This window comes from Castor canadensis, chromosome 5, assembly GCF_047511655.1.
Source record: "Castor canadensis chromosome 5, mCasCan1.hap1v2, whole genome shotgun sequence".
NCBI lineage: Eukaryota > Metazoa > Chordata > Mammalia > Rodentia > Castoridae > Castor > Castor canadensis.
In genome coordinates this window covers 55637453-55657049 of record NC_133390.1, presented here as the reverse complement: position 1 = coordinate 55657049, position 19597 = coordinate 55637453, and positions in this window count along the sequence as shown.

Genomic DNA, 19597 nt, shown 5'->3' with positions numbered 1-19597 from the left:
CCAAGCAGTGTCTTTGATCAGGAAGTTAAGCCCATCTACATTCTCTGTTAATATTGATAGGTATGTGGTGATTCCTGACATTTAGTTGTTTTTGTTGTTTAAAGAGTTGCGTGTATGCAGTCAAATCAATGCTACTCTCTGATTACTTGTCTTTTCTTCTCCTGTACTTTAATATTTCTTGTCCTCTTGTGGTTTTGTTTGCTTTCATTTTCTGTGTTCAATTCCTTGCAGAATCTTCTGTAGTGGTGGCTTGGTAGTCATATATTGTTTTAGTTTCTGTTTATCATGGAAGACTTTTATTCCTCCATCAATTTTGAATAATAGTTTTGTTGGGTAGAGAATTCTAGGGCAGAGATTGTATTCTTTCAGTGCTCAAAATACCTTAACCCATGTCCTTCTTGCTTTTAAGATTTCTGTTGAAGAAATCTTCTGTTATTTTTGGGTTTACCTTTATATGTTATTTGTTTTTTCTCTCTTACAGCCTTTAATATTTTTTCTCTGTGCTTGTTCCCTATTCTTATTGTCTTAATGATAACATGCCATGGACATGTTCTATTTTGGACAAGTCTGTTTGGTATTCTTGAAGCTTCCTGTACCTGAATGGGTAACTCTTTCTTGAGATTTGGGAAGTTTTCTGCTATTATTTTGTTGAATATATTATGTATCCCTTTAGCTTGCACCTCTTCTCCTTCTTTAATGCCCATGATTCTCAGATTCAGTCTTTTGATGGAGTTGCTGAGTTCTTGCATATTCTTTTCACAGCTCTTCAGTTGTTTGTCTAACATTTCTTCTGTTTTATTTCTTTAATATATATTTATCTACCTTCAAGCCCTTAGATTCTGTCTTCTACTTGTTCTTATCTGCTGGAGTGACCTTCCACTGTATTTTTCATTTGACTAAAGGGACTTTTTATTTCCAGGATTTCTCTTTGATTCTTTTTTTTCTGAGGTTTTCCATATCTTTGTTGAACTCTTCTTTCATATCTTGTAGTGTCTTCTGTATTTCATATATCTCTTTTTTTATAGTCTTCATTGTTTTACTTTGTTGTTTGTTGAAGTCTTCTCTGAGTTCATTTAGTTGCTTTTGTTTCTTCCCAAGCTTTTTATTTGTGGTGTCTTGATACTATTTGAGTTCATCCTTTACATTCTGTTTAACCATCTCTTGTAGCTTCTCTATGACTATCTCAATGAGCTCATTCATGATTTTCTCTTTGAGTGATTTTACATAAATGTCACTGAGCTCATTGATCATATCTGTTATCATTCTGTTGGGATCAAGAACTAGGTATTTATTTTCTCATTTCCCACTAAATCCTCTACTGAATTTTTTTTTTTTTTTGAGGAATGAAGTTTCCTTGCCTTATTCTTCCCATCATTCTTCTTGGTGTTATGCAACTATGTTCTCTATTAGCTAGTTGGCAGTTTTAATTACCTGTTTTCTTTCCCTTTATTTAATTTTTGTGTTGTGACTGGCTTAGTTGTTAGCTAGGTTGATGTGCTATTTCTGTCTCTGGCCTGAAATGTAAATTAGCAATAACAAATTCACAGGTTCAATGCCAGACCAGTTGTTTATATATTATATAAAGTACCCCTTGGCAATAGTATCTATAAACAGTGGGAACTGGGCAGATAATGGTTGTTTTGCTAAAGATAGAAACTTGGTTAATTGGTAATGGTGGCACTAAAGGGGGTGAAAAAGTGGGGTGGGACAAGAGGTACGGGGGCTGCTGTGTGTGTTTGGGTATAGTTCTGCTGTTGTAGCAGAGGACACTTATGTCAGAAATTGCAGAGTGCTGGGGGTGTGTATGACTGGTATAGGAAGCTAATCAGCAAATGTAAATATCTGGGAAGGAGAAGTATTGTGGTGAAAGGTTTGGAAGGTGAGGAGGGGGAAGCAAAGACCAGGGGAGATAGTGGATAAGAAGGGGCAGAAAGAATAGTTGGGGAGAAACAATGAATTATAGTACAAGAAAAGTTGGGGGAGTGAAGGGGGTAAGATTAGGGATAAGAAAATAGTAATGGTGAAATTAATAATATAAAAACAGCCAGGTATAACAACAACATGTTTATTCAGTTTGGCAAAAGTTCCAGATTTATTCTTTTGATGTCCAATCCTGGTACTGATGCTTGTTATTCTGGGCTATGTAGGGAAGGGTGCTGCCCTCATGTAGGACAGCATGGGGAGAGGGTGGCAGAAGGGATTTTTCGTCCTTGCTTTCCTTGGTCTTACATGCTGACTGTTACAAATGGATGCTCTAAAGCATTCTCACCAGGTAGCAGGCTTGTAACCAGTGTTTGATTCCTGTGGAGTGAGCTTTTTTCTCGCTCTTTTGTTGGAGTGAGTTTTCTCTTGCTCCCGGTTATTACTGAACCTAATGGGCTTAAATGGGGGCAACTGGAGATGCAAAAAAGACACAGGATAGACAGACAAACAGAAAGTGGGATCAGGTGTGTTGGGTGCTCAGGTGGAGATGTACAGCCCTCATTGCTTCTTTTCTCTATTATTCTCTTCATTCTACTCTGCTTCTTTTCTCTACCTTTATTCTTTAAGGCCTTACTCCTTTACAATTCTTTAAAGCCTTACTTCTAAAGTCTTAAAACCTTGCTCTATATTCTTTAAAACCTCTTTCCTTAGACTCTCTCTATCCCATGTTTTCTCTTAACTTTTCTTTAGCATAATCTCTCTTAAAAGTCTTTGCCCCCAGACTTGCACTGTCCCATGTCTCTCTTTAGCTTTCTTAAAGTCTCAGTGCTCAGAATTGCAAACAACAGTTGTGCCTAAAAACTGCATATGCATAACTCTTAAAGTCTTGGTCCTTAGATTTGTACTGTCCCATGTTCTCTTTAGCTTTTCTTTAGCTTAGCTTTTCTAAAGCCTATATATAAAGTTCTCAGTGCAGACTTTCTATCAACCCCTCTTTAGCAATTCCCCTTTAGCAATTTCCCTTTAGCAATTCTTTTCCCTTCAGCAATTCTCTTCCCTTCCAAAAGCCTCCCATACCAAAAGGCCAAAAGCCTCAAGCAAAAGCTCCCAAAGCAAAATCCCCAAAACAAAAAGCCCCAAAGCAAAAACCCTCCAAAACAAAAGCCCCAAAGCAAAAGTCCCAAAGCAAAAGCCCAAAGTAAAAAGCCCAAAGCAAAAAGCCTCATGTCCTCCTTCAGTGAGTCTTTATACTCAGTGATAAGCAGGGTACAGCAGCAGTTCTCAGGGAGGGGCATGACACTCTATCAGGAGAAACCTGAGTTCCTGCTTCTCTGAATGTAAACAACTTAGGAGAAGAAGCTGTTCTTCATTTTCCTCCTTTGTGGCCGGGACTGTGCCAATCTCAGCCTATAGATAAATATTTTAGGAAAAGCTGTTGAGCTGCATCTCACCTTGCTTATGTCCAGTTCTCATAGGCTTCTCATAATCTGCTCTCCAAACTTTTGTCCATGGGGTAGGCTGCAATTGGAACCTGTGGAAACTCACCACCAGTTTGTGCAAGGAGGTCCAATCTGTTCTTGTTTTCACCATGCTGCAGCTGCATTGCCCTATCACTGGAACTCTGTCTGGTCAGCTCCTTCTCCAGCAATATGGGGAAATTCAGTCTTGAGTGCTGCCCTCTCTTGAGACTAGCTCAGTGATCCACCACACCACTGCTTTGGGAGGTTGGCTTGTCACCCCACCCCTGCTCTCAGTATTTGTTCCTTGCCTGGCCTCTGCTTGCCGAGAGTTCACCTCCTCTGGGAGGTCTATCCTTGAATTTTATGTGCACCTAATGTGTTGGTGGTTATTATTTTGGCTAGAAACAATCAGAATTACCCAGGTCTAGCTCCCATGTCTCAAAGTGGTTTCTGAAATCATGGAGCTCAGGAATTCTAATACCCTATTTTATCTGGCATCTTTAATATCCAAGTGACTCCATTTTGATTCTGACATTTTTACAATCCATAATATTTAAAATTTTCTCCCATGAAATCTACATAGTAAACATTGTTTTTCTGATGTAGATTAGATATCAGAGTCTTTTGAAGCAATTCTCTGTGAAATCAAAACCAGGCAACAAAAGAGAATAATGAATGAGGTTGCTTGTCTTTTGTAGCTATTTATGTACCCAAATAAAGCTGAAACAAGATCAACGTGCTAAGAGTGAGTTTCTTGGAAAAAAAAAAGTTTGAACAGTTATTTCACATAGAAAAATACACAAAAAGCATCCAGAAAATTGTGCATCATTAGTTATTGTAGCAGTTATCAATTTAGTGCCACTCAACTCCAAATTACCATTTAATATATAAGCTCTGTGACCAACAGATTCCTTTAAGCCCTCATTTCTCCTTTTAAGTGAGTTCAATGTTAGACTTTCCACTAGAGGGCACAGTAAGAGCATTCCAGGTGCAGGGGGACCTCCAGCAGTTTCCAGGTGCTGAATGGTGGCTGGCAGCTTTCACACAGTCACAGGGTTGAATGCACAGCTCTATAGAGACCTTGTTGTCTCAGCCTGTTCTGATAATAACTTTTTCAAGGCCTTCGACAGGGAAATCAGTGGCCCAAAGACTTTCTGCTGGCACAGACACCCTGATTCCCACAGCTCAGTGTGGCCCTTCTGAGACCCACAAATTCTCATCCTGCTGCTATTCCATTTGCAGGCCCAAAATGTATGGTTTGGGACCAGGTATGTTCTCACCATCTCTGTGTGACCAAGTACTCACTGCTGATGGTATGCTCCCACTGCACACTGTATTGACATGGTTTGGCAGATTTGACCCTGGACAAATCAAGGAATCTCTCCACTACTCAGTAAGCTAAACAATACCTTATCCAACAATGTCTGAACTCTCTCTTTGAGAACAGAGAGATCTTCTAAGTTTGTCTTTCTAGAGGTACTCTCTCTCAATCCTAGGGTACCATGCAGTGTTTTGTATGTGATAATTATTCTTTTATCATAGATTAACAATTGTTTATATTAAACTTCTCTAGTTTAACACATTGTGTAGTTTCTATCTTTTCTTTCTTCCCAGACTAATACACTCATTAGATAGTGCATATTAAGATCATAAAAACATGCACATACACATTTGGATGCCTAAAATGTATGCATGTACATATATATGTCTATCTATCTTTCTATCTTCTATAGACTGATCAACACATACATCATATACATATGTCTCTATAGATCAAATATTGTGACGGTTTAGGACTTCTCATTCATTGATTGTGATAAAATAAGATGTTAGTCTTGTAATTTCTCACATAGCTAAATTATACTTACTCTACTATTTATCAATTCTATTCCAAGACAAATTAAAACATATGTGTACAGTAAGGCTTATATGGAACATTCTTAAAAACTATTTATAACAGTCCAAAGCTGAAAACAAATCAAGCATCTATCAATGGGTACAAGGATAAACAGACTATAGCATATACATATTATGGAATATTATTCATGATAAAAGAAAAAGAACTGCTTATATACAATAATAAGATGAATTTCAAAAATGTACTGAGTGAAAGAAGCCTGACTCAAAATGTTCATACCATTTAATTCTACTTTTTGATGTTCTAGAGCAAGTCAACGAATCTTCAGTAGAAAAAAGTTTTAAAAAGTGATTATCCTAGGGAAGAGTAGCAAGGATGAATGGACATGAGGGAACTTTCTTGAGGCAATGGCAATATTCTACCTCTTGGTATTTTATGGACACATAGCTACAGGGTATTTTTAAAAGTAAAGGTTCAGGCTACATGGATTATTTCTTTGTTAGAATTAATTGAATGGTACTCTTAATATTTGTGCATTTATTGGAAGGCATAGTTCACCTAACAATTTAAACAAAATAATATATATGATAAACTGTTTAGATGGGATGTGTACTAATATCTGCAACTTATTTTGAAATGCATTAAAGTATAGATTGATAGATTTAGTGGAGCAGATTGGTGAATAGCTATATGATGAAGCAACTATAGAAAAGTGTTAATTGTGGGTCCTTTGATGGTTGAGATACAGATGCATGCTAACATTTTAAAAAAATTTGTGGTTTTAAAAAAATTTCATTGCTGGGTATTGGGGGGGGAGAGGGAAGGGGTGGAGTGGGTGGTAAGGGAGGGGGTGGGGGCAGGGGGGAGAAATGAACCAAGCCTTGTATGCACATATGAATAATAAAAGAAAAATGAAAAAAAAATTCATAAAAATTATTTGGAAAAAAAACATTTGAGGTGATCAAAAACATTTTAGCATCATATTTCTTAAAACTGCTCAAACCATTCCTGGCCTGCTATGATATTTCATTTGAATGTTGGGAGCTGAGGGTGTCATTTGAGCTCATGACACAGGAAAACTGACTGGCTTGGATTTATTATTATAGCACCTCTCTCTTTTCTTGTGATTTATCATGATCTATGTGATGGCCTAGAGTGTCTTGTTTTATGCGATGAACGCATGTGTGCTTTTATGAAATTATATATTTGTTTTCTGTAATAGGATTTAGCCTGGTTTTAAAACATAATACCTAGAACTATTATACAAATGTTTTTCATCTATTGATTTTCATTTCATACTTGTGAATCTTGATTAAGTTATCCATTTATTTTTGTATTCTCTATATTTACTATATATTCTACCCAGAGAATATTGTACATGCAATGAACATGAGATAATTAAATGATGATGGTGTCTATTATTTAAATGTTTAAAAACTTTTGAAATACCCAGGTAAGGTTACCAAATTATGCTTTCTTCACTCAGAATCACTAGAACTAAGATTATGCAACTTCACTCAACTATATACTCTTTAATTTAAACAATGTAAATTATAGAACATTACAAAAAGGTTTTACATTAGGTATTGGTTTCATTTATATAGAGAAGAAGTATCAACAGCTACTTAAGTCCGTAGATACAAGGTCCTCTTACACTCCTAATATGTTAATCATAATGGTGCCGATGAAGGGCTGTAACCTGGGTGATGCCACGTGTCTAAATATAGGTAAGCCAAGGGCAATAAGAGATCTGATGAGATCACTCATCAGATCAATGGTCGTAAGTGGCCATTGAAAAAGATAAGTACATGCAGATTCATAGCCTTGAAGTAATGACACTCCCTAAAAAATACATTTACCTTTCAAATTAGCATAAAAATGCTTAAAAAGAAAAAAGTAACAGAAGCACTATTTTTTTTTCATTTTTCTTTTATTATTCATATGTGCATACAAGGCTTGGTTCATTTCTCCCCCCTGCCCCCACCCCCTCCCTTACCACCCACTCCACCCCCTCCCGCTCCCCCCCCAATACCCAGCAGAAACTATTTTGCCCTTATCTCTAATTCAGAAGCACTATTTTTTATATAAATGTGAGAGGTTCTGCATTAACCTTCTAAGAAAGTAATATTTTCTACTATATATTCAAGATCATAGCTCAGATTAAAAACCCTTTACCAATAGTAAAAATGACAATTAAATACGTTATACAGGGCATTGACTCACATTGATTTCCTGTGCGTGGGTGTTACCTTCTAGGTTAATTCTTTTTAATCTAACCTTTTCTCTAGTTCCTGGTCCCCTTTTCCTATTGGCCTCAGTTGCTTTAAGGTATCTGCTTTAGTATCCTTATCTCAACCAGCAAAACCCCTTGTTCCTTCCTATTATTGCTTATACTCTCTCTACAACAAAATTAGAGATAAGGGCAAAATAGTTTCTGCTGGGTATTGAGGGGGGGAGCGGGAGGGGGTGGAGTGGGTGGTAAGGGAGGGGGTGGGGGCAGGGGGGAGAAATAAACCAAGCCTTGTATGCACATATGAATAATAAAAGAAAAATGAAAAAAAAATACGTTATACATTTATTTGAAAGGCTATAAGCAATGGAACTATTGGATTAACTTGAAGACTCCCAAACAGGCCTAAAGTACAAATCAGAAAAATATTCCAACACTTACGAGAAGTCATCATGTTATTATGACAAGCAACAAGAATTCGGAAGAGCGAGTTTAGCAACCTCCAGGCAGTTTTCACAGAAGTACTCAGTTCTAAACTGAGATTATTAGACATTATTGGTGAGATTAATTTGGGTATAAAGCAACAAGAAATGACCAACCGAGAAGAAGTTATAACAATGCTATAACATGTATACTGATAAAAATATGATGAAATGACAGAGAGAGGAAATATAGAGAATGGTAGTAGAATGGTTGCATAAATAAAAACTCATCAATATTTAATATTTCCCAAACATATTATCAAAGTGATAAGCAGTCTTGTTTCTATAAAATCAAAAGCACTCACCCTTTTTAAACTTAACATGAATTAAATAAAATATTCATCAAGACCATAAACATGTGATCCAGAAAACATTATAAATTTGATTCCTCAGATACCATGACTGAGAAGTAGCTAACCTTTTCAGGAAATATTTGAATTCACTTTTTACAAAGTTTGCCATTAGTTTCAAATTAATAAAAATTCTAGCCCACTATTATATACATTTATGCAGTCTATGCTTATAATATGAGCTTTAAATGACATTTTTGATCAAAAGATAATTAATTTTCAAAAGTGTAGAATGTTGTAACTAAGTTGTAGATAGGATTTACACAATCATCTTATATTCCTTATTTCTGAGCTTCCCAAACATATCAGTAACACAAATACCTGTTTAGGATATGTAATCATATCTTTGGAAATTCTAAGTCATTCATCAAAACATATATGCTCACTTTAAAGTTTTTATGAATGTATATGTAAACACACTAGAACAGACCATTGTAATTTTATTTTTTGCAAAGTAAGTATATGCTTACAAATTATTTCAAATGACTTTCACACCATTAGGAAATCTCACCATTGTGTAAGTCCTGTAGTAAAGTTCTGTCATTAATATAACTATAATTTTTAATTAAAAATACTAATCAGCTGAAAGAACATGATGGTGGCTTCTTACCCCAGAGCTTTCTCTTATAAAATTTGAGGGAAAATAGGGTTGTTAGTTGTGTTCTCTTATAATTTTCAATACCCTGTACTTGCAATAGCAAGAGCATGGTGTCTATTACACATCAGATTATTTACTTTTAACAAATCAATCATGAGCCAGGGGCCAGCATTAAGCAGATTTTTGTTTTTAGGCTCTTGACTGATCTATGACATGTCTTTTGGCTAAGAGGTAGTAATGAAGGCTATTTAGCCCACATTGCTTTAGGAAATAGATTTAGCACTCCATAAATCCTGGGCTTTATTATTTGCACCATTCACACATGCAACCTTTATTCTGTTCATCTACTCGGAGTCTAATTTAATTTACTGAAGAGTGTGCATTACTCACCCAACCATAACGTGGACTTGATTCAAACTATAACTATTGCAAGCTAATTGTACTGAGTTGGATTTAAAGCTGAAAATGATGTGCAGTGACAGGTTTAACAAATTTTCGATTACCACATTCAATTACTTCTGGTGCATCCCACTTATCAGTCAGCCAAACACTTAATTCATTTAAGGTTTTGACAAAGAATATGGGATGAAATGATTCATTAGGGAGGCTCCCAGCATAGAAAACAACCTTTCCTATGCTTCTGTACAGGTTGATTTTAGAACCTGACTGTGTTCTAGAAAATGTGGAGTTTGTTTGCTACATGTTCCTCTCTGGAAATATATTAGCCAACATGCTGGGATTGCACTCCTGTTTGTGTCAGCAACTGATATTTGTGGCTTATGAATTCATTAATAAAATGTCACTATTTTCAAAGATCTGTAATGAGTCAATTATTATTTATTTTATGATTAAGTCATTTCTAAGTCTACATTTATTAATTATATTCTATTACAAAAAACAAGGACTTTAAAAATGAAGTGAAAATCATCTCACTTCAATTGTAGTTCTACAATTTTCCACTGATAAGACTAACTCTGAGGAAAATTCACATAATAGAGCCAATGGAAAACAAAAGTATATTTAGTGAAAGATCACATAAGAAGTGTTCATGGATAAAGTCAAGTTCATCTAATTTCTACAAATAAAATGATTGAAGAGAATCTAGAAAAAGATTCTTAAACTGGGGATAGGGGTGATCCAGTGAATGATGACTATTTCTTTGATACAAATTTACACATATAGAAAAGTGGCACTCATTATCCTTTACAAAATTGCATAAAAAATGTCTGCAATTATTAAGGTATCTTTTTTCTTTCAATCTTCCTTATTAAGAAGGAGGTATTTGAGTAACACTGGTATTCATCATTGTGGCTATAGTGGGTTTTATGTTATTGAATGATCAGATGTGAGGTTATGGGATACCCTGCTCATTATTGAATACAAATGCTCAGCATATCAATAATAAAAAGAAGTCTTTTGTATACATATTCACAAACAACAATTTTAAAAATCAGTCTTTCCCATATTGGGCAAGTGTACTGATTTGCAAGATACTAGAATGTATTGGTATATCCTGGAAGAATGTGTAAATGATATTGTGATTTCTATCCTGATTAGTGATACATATTTTACAAAGTTGCATACTAGTTTATTTTAAGGTAATGCTCCATCAAAGGTGTACCCTCAAACCGAGCCCAGACTTTGAACTGCCAGAATGCAAAATTGGTGCACTTGCATTCTTCCGGAATAGGTGCAATTCAAAACTCTAGAGATTGTTGGTTAACTCGAATTTGAAGATACTAGTTCTGACCCAGATTTTAATGTTTTTAATAATGTTTTACAGTGGATGCTATTGTGACTGTTCCAATTCCCTCATCCCAATGCTGTTTTCTGTACCTATTGATATTTAATAGCCTACATGTACCCCATTTTTGGCTAAGTGAAGCCGGGTACAAAATGGCCCTAGGTGAGCCCACTTCTGTGGTTCATTATTTTAGACATTTTTTCATAGTTTCGGTAGCCCATGTCTATGAATCTATAAAATCTTTCCTTGGTAAGAGCATGGAAATGTGCCCAAATTGTTTTTTGTATTTTTAGATTTTAATGGTGAGTTGAGGAACTTTCTCATAAGGTAATATATCCAATTTCCACTAATGGAGGCTGCAGGAAATAATAGAAAAAAGTAATTAGAGGTTAGAAACCTTGAAATTTATCCTTCATTTTGTGATTTCTCATTGTGCACTTCAGATTAGTCATATGACTTCCTTATAGTTTATGCAACTCACCAGAAAAATGGCAATAGTAATAAATAGCTAGAGCTCATTTTGTTAGGCTATACTTGAACACTACTGGCCATTATTTACATATTCACTCATTTGATTATTATGACAACTGTTATTTTTATTTTCATCATAATGATAATGAAATTGGGAATCAGACTCTTTAAATACTACCCTCAGATCACAAATCCTCTATGTGATGAGGTAGGAATTCAGATCCATGTATTTATTTATTTTTTGGCTGTACTGGGGTTTGAACTCAAGGCTTTGGGTTTGCTCAGCAGGTGCTCTACTGCCTGAGTTAGTTTTCTTCTGGTTATTTTGGTGTCTGATTTTGTCTAAGCTGGCCTGGATGTGATACTCTTATTTTAAGCTTCTGGGCCATCAGTGGGATGATGTGCAGATGCCACCATGCCCAGTTTTTTTTCCATTGATAGGGGTCTCAAAAACATTTGGCCTCTGGTAGCCTTGAATGCCATCCTCCCAGTCTCACTGTCACAAGTAGCTAATAGGACAAGTGTGAGCCACATGTACCTGGCTATCTTGGGTCCTTTAGTTTAGGATTTCCCCAGGTTTAACAACTTACCTCTCTATCCTCTCTTAAGTGTCTGGAAAGGGCAATTAACCTAACGGGGGCTGAAAAAAGCGTTGGTTGACATGGGAGAACAGATGAGAACTTTCCTTCACTATTCCTTATTTTTTCATATCACTTTTTGTTTTTTTGATAAATTTTATTTTTTTTCACTCACACAGAGTAGGTTTTGCAAAATTTTCATTAGAAGTAATATTCATTGCTACTGTTATAAATTATCAATACAAATTTATTATCCTAGTTTGGAGGTTAGAAGTTTTGACTCAGATATCATTTAGGTTAAAATCAGAGAACCAGGAAGTTTGGGTTTTTCTCTGGAGCCTCAGGAAGAGATTGATTCCTTGCCTTTTCCAGCTTGGAGAGGCCATCCACACTCCCTGACACCTTCCTCTATACTCAAAGCCAACCATATCACATCTGTCTAACTCTTCCCCACAATCAAGGAAAGATTCTGTTTTTTTTAAAGACCTGTGTAATTAGATTGATTGCCCCAGATAAGGAAGGGTAATCTCCCTATGTTGTGCTTAATTACATCTGTAAGTCCAGATTGCTTTGTATGGTAACATAGTCATGAGTTTCAGGGATGAAGATGAGCATTTCTTGGGGCAGGGGATATTATCCTGCCAGCCACAGTAACAGAGATCAAGGAGAAGGTATCAAGAATTTTCATTAGAATATATTTTTACATAATTATGAGGTTACCAAATTTCAAGAAAGATATTTTTTCCCTTCTAATTCTTTCTTTTCTGGAGTTCCTATTCTACTCATTTGCAGGAGATTTTCTATGATAAATCACTGCCATGAAGTGAAGACTGTCTCCAAGTTCATCGTGTGGTGGGGAGTGGGGGTGGAGGAGAATGAGGCGTGCGGTGGGGGTGTGACTGGGCAGCTCACTTACTGAGATTTAAGTTCTATCTGGCCACATTCTACTTCATTGTGTAAAGGCAAAATGTAAATTTTTCTGCAGCTACAGTGTCTCCTTATTTGCTCTGTTTTCTTTTTTTGTCCTTTTTTAAAAAAACCCTTTTCCTCTGAATATACCTCGTTTCTTACTCACTGATAACATGCTTAAAAATTATTTTTTCTCAAAATATCACTATAGTTTTCTCTCATTTATGCTTTAATTTAGCATAAATTAATCATTATGTCCCAATTTATGTAATTTTGATCACCTTGTTAATTAAAAAATTCAGAGAGAGATTCTTCAAAGAATAATATTTATTCGGGAATCACAGAACATTGCAATGATAATATGTGTTGCAGAATAAAATATGAGCATTATTCAATAGGGTTGAAATTTTGAAGACAAAAATGAGGATTACAATAATCTTTGGCCACAATGATTAATAACAAAAGTGATATCAGCCAGAAGTTGAAGAGACAGTTGCTAGGCATATGTCCTTGCAGAAGTACTTTTGAGTGGGGTTTTGAGAAAGCTTGTCATTCTTTCAGAGTCTTCTGTGATAGTTACCATCAAGCAGTCATGCACAAAACTCTTCCTTCATAACCTCTGGTTTGCTTTGTTACTATTTCTTGTCAGGGTTGATATGAGCAACTCCATTTTTACTTTCTCTAAGGTAATGCCACTAATTGTGTAAAGGTCTTTTATTTCTTTCAAAATCAAAACTATGCATCACCAACTTTCTTTTTTACCTTTTTATTTTGAAAATAGTGTCAATTCTTTTACAGACCACCTTGTGTCTATGCATAAATGTGACATAATTTTATTTTATAGGTAATTTTTCCTTTGGCAATCTGGGAATATTAGTAGTCATTATTTCTCTAAATCATTCCAGAACAATCTCTTCAGTTGCAGTTTTCAGATATGGTTCTGTAGCTTGTACCAGAAGCAGTGTCTTCTAAGCTTATATTTGGATATTTAAATTTTTTTTACTGTTGCTATTTTTCATCATAATGTAAACACTTGAAGAAGGCAACCTTAAATAATTTGCTGAGATAATGAATTATCTCAGATTTAAATTCAGAAATTTAAATATTGTTGTCTAAAATGTATATCCAATGATTTTTTAAAATGAAGGTGCTTGAAGAACTTTTACAGTACATCTAACTTATATCTTAGATGCATTTTGAATGCACTGTTTTGGTGACTTGTTACGTGGCAAGAAGAAACTAATACAGCTGCTAAGATTTATTTAGTTCTATGGGCCAAACTTTGTGCTGTGGATGTTACATAGGTAATTTTGTTTAATATGCATAGTAGCTTTTTGAAGCAGAATCTATTATTTGTAAATTTTCACAAATAAGAAAATTAAACTTTAGAGAAATTAAAACATATGGCGCAGGTCACAGAGCTTGTTGATGGAGGAATTAGGATTTGAGCTTGTGCTTTACTCACTTTGCTAGACTATGTTCTTAAATGGGAAACATACCACAGAATAATGGAAGTCAATTTTGTTTTGGTTATCACCTGTTCAAATACTTTTTCTTGTACATATCTACCAATGTGACAAAACACTAAAGAGTAAGCAGCCTTTGATGAAATCCATTTTTTCTAGATGATTTTTCAAAAAGACCTTTACCCAAATGCTTCACCAATTATAGAAGAAAGCCTTCTGAGAATAAATCCTGTCTAAAAAGTTATTTAATTGCTATTTTACCTAGAAGAAGAGTAATCTATTTCCATCTATCAGGTAGTAATGAGAAGTCATTATCTTGCACACTTCTTTAATTAACATCAATCCTGATTAGTCAGAAAGAATTAGTCCCTTTGTCTTTTCCCTTAGTTGTGATACTTCTGGTATAGGAACTTCAATTATGTGCTACGTGTTATCACTTACAAAAGATGTCAGCATAATTTTATTAGCATATTTCAAATTTACTTTTAAAAGCATTTCTACAGGTGCTTTTAAATGCAAGTTTTTGTTTCTCTGTCTTTTTTTTAAACATGGGAAAGAATCAAGTAAAATTCTATGAAGGATTTTTTCATATTAAAAACAAAATGTACAAGGATTGATATAGCTCAGAGATTCTAATCGCTGCTCTTTATTGTAACATGCATTGAACAGAACAGTAAAAATCTCACAAGTGCTAACTGACACTGAAGTCTGCGGGGTGTGGTAGAGAAGGACACAGAATTATTCTGCCTAAAATATGGGTCAGAATTTTGAAAATTTGTTTGACATATCTGTGTGAAAAGGAATCACCATAATTTAAAATTTTATTTTCCATTCTTTTGCAGGGTTTATGTATGCATTAAGATAGTCACTATTTTGCTTTGTTATCAAAATGATCCCTCTCTACTTTGTGACTAAAATCTGAATGATGTAGATACTACTTTATTTTTTGATGAGATGGAGGTGGATATACAGGCCCTGCCTTTCATTGGTGATTGGCCTTGAAATGGAAAAATTAGGCTGCCATCCAAATAAGGTAGGATAAGAAAAGTAAACATTATGCCCCTCCAGGGTAAGAGCAGACCCGGGTAGTGTATCAGTTTGAACAAATATGAGGAATTGCACTTATCTGACCTTGTTTCAAGAGAATCTTTATTTTTTAGTCATAGCTAGAGAAACCTTTGTAGAATCAGAGCTCTTGAAACCAGGAGAATTTCCAGACCTGTGAGGCAGATGCCAGTGTAAAAACAAAGGGTGATTTTCTGCCCTGGGCAACATTTATAAGTTATCCTTCTTCGTGTGGCTGCAGCTTTCTTCCTGCACTTTATTTTCTTTTACATTTTCATCAGTTCAGCGACTTACTACCCAAACTCACCACATTCATTTTTTTGAACTACAGAAATAGACCTGAAATTATTTTCCTCTCAGAATTTTAGGTTGGTGCTCTTTTCGGTGGCATTTACTTGGTATTTTTAAGGTTAACTGATCATGTTCGAAACACAAATGAAAAAAGAAAAAAACACAGAAGAGTATTCATCTTTCTTGAGCTAGCAATGTTACAGATCATAGATTTGCTTAAGAGAAAGCATGTACTTTATTTGCAACTAAAATGATCATTATTGGAATTGTTTGCTTGGTTTCTATTATTTGTCATGGCTATCCAAGAAAAACTATTGTTTGGGCAAAGCACCATTAGAGAAATCAGAGCAATCTTAAATGTAGTTATTTTTGTGTTCTAATTTAACAGAGATGATTTAAAAATAAAATCAAAAAAGGGAAGGGAAGAATGCTCTAGTGGATTTTGCATTATTTTATTAATGAATAATTCTTAATTCTTCTATTAATATAGAAAACAAAGTTATCAGCACTATTGTAGAAGTTTGAGTATGAGAAATAAATAAACCACAGAACTATATAAAAGTCTTAAGATGCAGTATCACAACTGGACTGCCGTTTTAGCTTTGTATGCAATTCAGTAATAACTTTTGGAATTTATAAATTCAGTTCTACTTAATACAACCAAAGTTTGTTCAGTATATGCTTGTACTGGGGATCACAGTTCAAAGGAGCAAAAGTGATACATGGCACACATATTTAAAGATTTCAGAATAATTTGGAACTAGTCAGAGGAGACCCAAGAGAAAATTTCAGATGTTGAAATACTAGTTTACAAATGAATGAGACTAGTTTCTCTAAGACTGGGAGAGGCATCTCTGCCTAGATTGGTGACTAGCACAGCATTCAGTACCTATTTGTTTATTTGAAATAGCTTATTTAAGAAAGCAGGGTTCTTCTCAATCTTTGTAACCCTAGCACCTGATATAACACCTGAGACATTAATTAATAATAAATGTTAACTAAATATTTGTTTTCAGATAAGTAAATTTGGCTATGGTTTCTGAATTACATTTTAATTTTGAGCACAATGTGCTATTTTTCTAAACTTTACTTTGCATCTTCCTAAAATGATAAGGTGTGTTAGAAATATCCAGGTGGCGGGAATTAGAAAACATGTGTTAATCTTAGAAGGAGAGACTGCCAATGAAGAAATCTTTATGAGCTTATAAATCAGTGCTGTACAAAAGTGTTGTCTGAATACCATATGCATTGGAATGACTTGCATTGCTGGAAAAAAAGGAAGATAGCCTGGCCCATTCTGGGATTATCGAGGTAGAGTATCTAAGGGTAGGGTTTAGGAACCAATTTTTTTCTTAGGAGTGACTTGCACTCAGGCACCAAGAATAATAACCGAGAGATTGTTGCAGATATATAGTCTCAGGCCCAGCTCCAGAGTTGATGAGTTGGAATGTGCATATTAACAAATTCCTCAGGGATTTATCTGCATTATAGTATTTAGAAATCACTATACAGATGTTTTAGAACTATCTTCTTAAATTGTAGATTAACTCACTTGCCTAAGGATTAATATCACTTTCTCTTCAGGAGACACTCTCTTCTAGTTTCCTTATGAAACCAGGGAAATGAGTACTTATTTATCATCTCTCCTCCGAGGAGCATATTATAAGGTTATACTCTAATTGTTTTTCAAGCTAGTTTGTGGGTTCCAAGTCTACAACAATACCATTTTATCTTTTTACCTCCAGCATCAAATGCTTACCTATAGCAAGTACTTAATGTTGAATGAATGACTAAAAACTACCATCCTATCAGCAGAGGCACACAGTTAAAAAAAGTGGGAAAAATTTAAGATTATTTTTTATGAAGGTAAAGATTGCAATTCTAAGTTTTACCATGTACCCCATTGATACATGAATTGACAATAATGGGGAAATAATAATGATTTTTGTAAACCTTATGATAAGATGGTCTGACTACACCACCAACCAGCAACTTCTCATGGTCAGATATCTCGTTAGCTCCGATTGATTTCCAACCTCAATTTATAGACTTACTTAACCTTTACATTTAGCCTGTTCATGTTTTTATGTGCTTCTAAAATCTCTATCCCCAAACGCTCATTTCCATAGCCATAGGCACAACTATAAGGGAAGCAGAGAACAGGTTAGAGAGTGCGTACAGGCTGGGTAGAGCAGAGAGTCAACAAAGCTCCACTGCTTAAAGGCTGTCTTTCTTAATTTAGCCTTCAGGTCAGGTTCCAGATAACTACCAGGTATTTGAGTATTTGATAATTAACTCAATGATACTATTTTGTAACTTCATCTGGCAATATCTGATGCTCTTGTTTACATTGTATGATATATTTTGTATTATTCTTTATGACATATATATGTTGTATATGTCATTGTAGATTAATTGTGCATAGCTGAAGAACAAACAGTCAATTCTCAGTATTTTAAGTAGTCATATTCTGTACGTTTACCATAAACATTGCATTAGTGAATGCTGAAGTATTATTCTTAGGGGAAACAGCATTAAATTCTGTGAATTTTTTGTTCTTATTATCCTCAGTTGAAAACTACTTAACTTTATCTTACATGTCTTTGCATTTAAAGATACCTTTTAAAGTGTATGCTGTTGATTTATTAACATTGCATTCACAGTCAACAGCACTAAAAGTCATGTCTGAGCAAAGCTTATCTATCACAGGTACTTTTTCTGGATGACACTGCTAAAGAACACTAAACAGTACTTCAGCACTATGCCTGGGAGCCATTTTAAACAGCAATATCACAGAGCAGCAGCACAAAACTATGAAAAACATGACAATAAATAGATCTCCAAAAGGACTCTAGTTTACATTAAGAGGATCTGAAATAAAGCAAAGGTCATCTTCAGCTTGGAATGTGCATGCTTGGCAGATCAAATATTTCACTGCTTTCTTTGCACATTCCAGGAGTGAAGTGAGCACAAAAGCAGTCTTTTGAATTGGGGGTTTCAAATAAATTTTAGTGAGTAAATGAATTAAAAAATATAGGATCTGCCAATAATAAAGATTGACTATGCTATTTTACATAGTCAGAGACTTTCCTCAGTGTTTCGTATAATATTTTTACAGAGATACATATTGATTTAATGAAGTGGTCTATCTTTTGCTTGGGTGGAAGAGTCTGTTAAATAAGTCTGTAATTGAGAAGTCAAGATTATGTGATACAAATATGTACATATAAAGTATGTAAAAATGCAAAATTCTCAGACCATGTTCCAAGTAAATACGATGAAAATTTGTTGGGTCCTTAGCTAACTTTGTGCACCTGTTCTTGGAGAACCGTATGTGTACTATGTTCTTTATGAAGGGTCCATGTAGTAAACTCATGTACTGTCTTGAAGTTTATATCTCTAGTAAATGGCAAACTAAAATGCAAAATTCTTTTTTAAAATCATTTATACATTTATTCATATGTGCATATATTGTTTGGGCCATCTCTCGACCTCTGCCCCCACTCCCCTTCCCTTTCTCCCACCCCCCGTCACTTCCAGGCAGAACTTGTTCTGCCCTCTTCTCCAATTTTGTTTAAGAGAAAACATAAGAGATCATAAGAAAGACATCGCTTTTTTGCTAGTTTGAGATAAGGATAGCTACACAGAGAGATTCCTAGCATTGCTTCCATGCACATGTGTATTACAACCCGAATTGGTTCATCTCTACCAGACCTCTTCACTACTTCCTGGTCATCTTCTCATAGTGGCCTCTGTCAGTTTAAGATTACTTTATTCACTCCTCAACAGTGGGCACATCAAACACTTTCAAGTTTTAGGTTTCCTTCCCTTTCCCTATGCATTCTCCCCTTAGTGTGTGGCCCATGTCCAATAATATTAGGTCTATAATCTGCATATGAGGGAGAACATATGATTTTTGGCCTTCTGAGCCTGGCTAACTTTGCTTAAGATCATGTTATTCAGTTCCATCCATTTACTTGCGAATGGCAAAATTTCATTCTTCTTTGTGGCTGAGTAAAATTCCATTGTGTATAAATACCACATTTTCTTAATCCATTTGCTGGTAGTGGGGCATCTTGACTACTTTCATAATTTGGTTATTGTGAATAGTGCTGCAATAGTAATGGGTGTGCAGGTGCCTTTGGAATAACCTGAGTCACATTCCTTTGGCT